We start from the raw sequence: 6,642 nt of genomic DNA on the forward strand, positions 1-6,642 counted from the left end.
GATTTGTGTAATATAGAATCAATTTAATATAATTTGTATTATTTATTTATTTATTGATAGTAAATAACTATTTTCATAGAAATAACCAGTACAAACTTCAATAATTAATTTTATAATCTTTTGTAAAACTTATTAGAAAAATATGATGACCAATTATGATCGATATAAACAAAAGTAACAAATTGATTATAATTAATTTCCTTTTTTGATGTAAATAAATACTAATTATCATTCGGTATTGCTGATGTGCAATATTACAAGGAAGTAAATTTGAACATGGTTAGTAGTATTTAGTATAAAAACTAAAATAAACAAATAACCATGTGAATCCATAACTTAAAAGTATCCATAAATGTATATTAATTCCATACAAAGTATCCATAAATGTATATTAATTCCATACAAAGTATCCATAAATGTATATTAATTCCATACAAAGTATCCACTTATGCCATTATTCACAATAGATACAAAAAGAGCCTTAGTACATTAGTTAATGAATGTGATCATCTTTTGGGCACGGTCAAAGATTCTACTACAAGACTTCTTAATGCTCTATAAGAGGCTTACCCATAACCTTTTTAAGGCAATGGAACCATAAACAACATGTTTAAAATCTACTAATCAAATTCCATTAAAGACCTAACTCAAAAGAGTTGAAATACCAGCCTTAATTCAGAGCTTCATAACATATTTCCGTATTTTACAACTGGTTAAGGATAATCCAAATCTTTCTTTCTTATTCAGAAGATTGTGATTAATGTATTTGTATTTTTTGTTTTGAAAGTGTAAAAATTGGGTTTCTCTCTTTAGATCACGGTATTCTTTTTTGTCGGGGTTTTACACCAAGTTAAAATTCCTGGCAAATCTAGAATTTAATTATTTCATGATAAAAACTTAATTTATGATATATACTTCATTAAATTGAACTTTAAATTCTTCATATTGAAGAATCAATTGGCTTTAAGATTGTATTAAGAATTCAATATATACATCGCTAATAAATGATACCCAAGGAAGCACGAAAATGCTTTGTATTATGGAATTTTAATAATACAGCAATCTTATACATTCCATGTTGTTTTTTCTACCCAATATATATAGTAACATACATACATACATATATATATAGAATTGAATCATGTAACGAAAGCTACCGTAAAACTCAAACTTTATTTTTGTATCGGGTAAAAGATTTTTAAACTGTTCCATATCTGCAAAAAATGTTCGAATTTTAGATATACTATTGTTTTGGGAAGAAGTATTATATATCAGATGTTTCATATTCTTATAAACAGAAATAAATTGATTCTAGAGATCCAAAAGTGTAGCTCGCGTGTTAGGTTGTGAGGTCCCAATATTCTATAAACTCTTTCTCCGCCAGAAATTTAGTGTGTTCATAATTTACAAGTTATATTTTTGTCGCCGGTTGGATTATGACAAAAAATGGGACCTACAGCTTCTAAAAACCAACAAATCGGCCACTGTATATGAAAAAATAGTTTTCACACACTTGTTCTCGAAAGTGAAATAGGTTGATATTTTTAAAATGACTATTACAAAGAAAATTTTCAAAAATCACAGACATTACTGACCATCCAAATTGATTTCGCTATTTACAATCCCGAAAGGATTTTTACTCATAATTGAGTATTCATGGAATATTTAACTATTGCATTATACTTATCACAAGTAATCTAAACTCATCATTTAAAATTATCAATCTCATTTTTTGATTTGTCTATACAAGTTGCGACTTGTACAAGATATGTACAATATACAAAGTTGAATTGCATGAAAGGAAGGGAAAATTTGAAAAACCTTTTAAAATGTTACAGAAAAATGTAAAATGAGTTAATTAAAGAATTAATTCCTTTTTATAGTAGAGTAAGGGAGATTTTCATGAAAATTTGAAAATTAGGACAATGGTATATAATCACTGCTTTCTGAAGTTTTTCCTTTATTATAAAGTAGGAAGAGAAGAGGAAATGAAAATGAAGGGAGTCCTTGAAGGGTTCTACTTGGATTCTGTTAATTACATGAGGAAAAAAACCTCTTTGTTGTTACAATGTATGTATATATTAAAAAAAACAATTAGGAGCTTTTTACAAAAAAACAAACAAAAAAAACTCAGAAACAAATGGATTTAAAACTTATATGTAAGTTTTCTTAACAGATTTAAATATACACAAAGGATACACCATAAGTCAAGTAAGTATACTTTCATTTAAGTTTCTAATGCAAATCTACAAAGAAATTAGTTACAAAGCCCACTTTATAAATTATATTACACATTTATATACATATTTTGTATTTTTTAATAAAATTCTATTTAGAAATGTACTACTGTATATTTTCTGCAAAAAAAATCTGCATTAAAATTTATGCAGATAAAAAAATTACTTATGAATAAAATTTTTATGAGATGTGAGGAAAAGTGATTTTTTTAAGAGAAAGAAACTGGATGAAAATATACTTGTAATAAAATAAAATAATATATTTTTAAATCTTTACTCTTTGAATGAAAAGTATTTTTTGTAAAAAGAGTATTTAAATATGTAAAATAGGGTGTACAATTATGTATTTTATTCTATTTTTTTTTTTTTTTACAATGTCATTGAACAATTTTGAAAAATAAATACTTGTTAAAATTTTATTTGAATGAAAATAAAATAAATTCAACATTATTTAATGTTGATGTAGTGATGGGAGGCAATGAAAAGTTGTTACTGTTACATATCCCATCTCCTATTTATCTCAAAACCGTAATCATTATTCCTTAATTCTTGAGAAGATAAAAACAAAATATAAAGTTCATTTGCTTATGAAAGACGAAGATGATTTGTCTCGGAGACATAAGTTTAACTCCTAGCTGGACTCAGAGTCGAGTTGAGGATCAATATCTGCACACTCATGGTAGATGTAGAATTTAATTTGTGTTGATTTAGTTACTCTCATATCTTCTTTTAGGTAATTAAATAACATTTGTCCAGCTAAACTGCTCTTTTTCAAAACACTTTTCAAATTGTCTACGTTACTATGGCCTTTATTCGGTTTATTTTTTTCCTTTCTTTTTTCATGTCAAAGTGCTTATAATTTTCAACTCTACTAATGCACATTTATCATTTCAAACTATCAAATAAGCATTGTGCAAAAAAAAGGTATAAATCAGTAAAAAGAAAAGTATAAGATATATATATTTTTTACAACAATGACGTGTTACGGTTCGAAATTCAAAACAATAAGAATTGTTTTTTTTAGTCGGGATCTAGTAAAATAATTTATAAAAGTATTGCTATTTGATTTTTTTAATACACTATGAAAAGATTTTTAGAGATAATAAGAAAAATAGAAAATCTTTTATAATAATACTATAAGCAGTAATTATTTTCAAAATGTGGCCTCAAACTAGAACTCATTATCTCGTTATAAAGCTACATCTTCTACCAAATAATTATTAATACTAATGGTATATACTAAGTTTTTCCATCTAAATATAGATTAGTTTACTATCAAAGTAATATTTTACTAATTTTAATTAATAAATAAAAAAATAATTAGGTACAAAAATTACTCTGATTTAGTTATTTAATGATGAATAGTTACAAATACCACAGTCGTTAGAGTAAATTTAACCAAACAATAGTTTATATCCATTTATTCAATAGTTAAAGTTCTGATATATGCGTTCAATTAAAGAAATTAAATTAGCATAATATATCAAACTTAAACAGTTCCATTGAGAGTAGAAAAAAGTTTAATTCAAACATATTTCATCGTTATCTAAAATTTATTACAGAACTTCAATTTCTTTTATTTCTAATAAACTTAATAAAATTGATTTTTTTTTGGTACTGCAACCCAGTATATCTATTTATGTTCAAATTATATATTATACAGGGATGTAATTAACTATAGGCTATCAAAAAAAAATTGACTGCATATGGATTATTGTTTGTATTGGAATATGTATTTATACTTTTTTTTAGGTTTAATATTGTCCTACAATTGTCAAAAATCTTATTTAATATAATAGCTTTTGTTCAGAAAAATTTCTATGTGACTTGTTGCTAGTATATAAAACATCTTCTGGAAATTTTGGACACACAGCCGCTATAATTGAGTCCGTGCTGAGCCTACAAACTGCATTGACCTCTCTTTGTGCCATATCTTACACTGTACAGTAAATAAGGTTCAAATTTGGTTAGGAGGGATGTCAAAATGGATCATAATTGGTTATGCATTATTCTTGCATTTCTTTTGTTCTGTAGGTTTCTGTTAACATGCAGTATAGAGTTCAAGTAAAGTAATAGCGTTGAGTTGCGTATCTTAGCTTTCTAATTCATGCCAAGATGTGAGTCTTTGCTTTCTAATCCATGTCAAGTCGAGAGTTTTTGATTGTGAAATAAAGTTGAGTCGCAAGTCTCGAGGTCAAGTACCCCCCTATGTATGAATTAAGAAAAAAAATATCTCCCTTATGACTCCGAATAGAACAATTAAAATACGGGTTTTTATTTGAATATGTACTATATTAAACCTATATAAAGGTTCAATATTAGCCTCTAACTGACATTGAATAATTTGACAAATCCGCCTTGTCAATGGTTTTCAACTAGTACGCACAACGTCTTATAGATTTTATACCAAAATTGCCTTCTAAGTTACTATCAGAACTTTGAAACTGCATTTCAACATATCCTGCATTGTAAAGTCAAGGGGGTTAAGTTTAAAAAAAAGTTAGCACCATCTCTGTCCTTCTTTTGCAGTGGGTCTTTGGACCACACTACAATATTTTGTTTGTTTTGTCGGTTGCAATATTTCTGACTTGGGTAATGTACACATTAATCTTAATTTAAAGAAATTAAAGTTAATATTGGGACTCGAATTCTGATGCACCCTGTATATAACCAACGGATTTGTAAATGCATACCTTGGAATAGAGATATCGAATAATTTTTAATGATATTTTTAAGTGAATATTTATGTAAGAATTAATTAAATCACATAGAATGCATTTTTATAGTTATATTATTATTCTAATGAGAAAATACCATTACAAGAAAGTCGTTTAATTTTTTCCAATATTGCAGATATATAAATTAAAGATATATCTAATTAAAATAATAAGGAAACTTTAGCTGAAAAGTTTTTTTATGATTCTTCTTTTTCTTTTTAAACATCGTTGAATGAGATGGTATGTTCTACCATTATGCATGAAAGGTCAAGCAATATCGGGTTGAGGATATGTATATAGAATAAAAATGCATTGAATTTGTTTTAATGATGTGGAATGTAATAGAAAAGTTACATGGCTTGTTACGGAACAAAACACATTTGTGGCCTATGATAGCATTATAATTATATTTAGTTATCGAGGAAACTAATATATATTTCTAATAATAAGAGCAGGAAGTTAAAATGACGTCCTTCTTTGACTTTAACTAAGTTTATAATTTTAAGAAATTTGTCTTTGTAGTTGATATTTATGAATTATTGGTTTATTTGTTGGTATGGATAGGTATAATTCTTAGCAAAGTAGGACCAGTATTGAAGTTTTAATAACACATCGATTGAAAAGTCCCGTGCTTTTCATATGGAAGGCGCTATTATTTTTTCTAGTTCACCTCATTATCAGTTAGTACCATTCTTTAAAAGACAGCAGATAAAATTTTATCACAATCTTGTCCTTAGTTTTTGAGTTATTTTGCTAAGTATCATGCTACTTTTGTAATTTCTAATACAATGGATCAAAAACAATTTCGCAATTTACTTTTATACTGATTCTGTGTGAGGAAAAAACAATTTAAGCGGTTATGTCTTGAAAAGGGTTGTAAGAACTACACTCCATAAATTGAAAAAAAAAAATCTAAAAGATTAATAGTAATTATATAAAAAAAAAAAATTATGTAAGAAAAAAAGACAATTTTGAACGAAAAAAACGTATTTTCTCTATTAAGCACGGGAAATTTCAACAATGTGTTACAGATGATACTATGTAACTAGTGCAGGAATAAGTAATTTGTAAGCTGTTTTATTTGTACTCTAATTGTATTGACTTTGTTTAATCAACTATTTTCGCTATTGTACTGAGTTCTAAAGTCATACTATTTCCATTAAAGGTAAGAAACCATAGTTTTAGTAGCTAAAATGCAGTGTTTCTACATCAAGTGATTGGTAAAAACCTCTACTGGAAAAAATAGATGGGTTTATGGTTTTTAAAACCCAAAAAATGTATACTTCCATTGGGACGTCAAATTGATGTTGTGATACTTTCTGGTAGGTACATATTGTTGGTACTTATAGTGTTTATTACAACATTTTCAATCAGTTTTAGAATATTTTTGATAATTATGTAAAATTTGAATTATTTTTAATAAGACATTACTATATAATATATATATGCTATTTTTGTGATTTAATAGTAGTACATTATTTTTATAATTAATCAGTTCATATCAGTAAAAAAGGATCGAATAATTTTAATTACATAACTTTGTTTTAAGGTTTGTCTTTATTAGTGAATAATGAGTTTTGTAAAGTTTGGATGTATATTTTAAAAATCATTGGTTTCACCAATCATTTAATAACTATTAATGATGTTCACTAATTACTTTGTCGATAAAAAATAAAGTTTTATTCCTG

The sequence above is a fragment of the Lepeophtheirus salmonis genome, chromosome 3 (assembly GCF_016086655.4).
Source record: "Lepeophtheirus salmonis chromosome 3, UVic_Lsal_1.4, whole genome shotgun sequence".
Classification (NCBI taxonomy): Eukaryota; Metazoa; Arthropoda; class Copepoda; order Siphonostomatoida; family Caligidae; genus Lepeophtheirus; species Lepeophtheirus salmonis.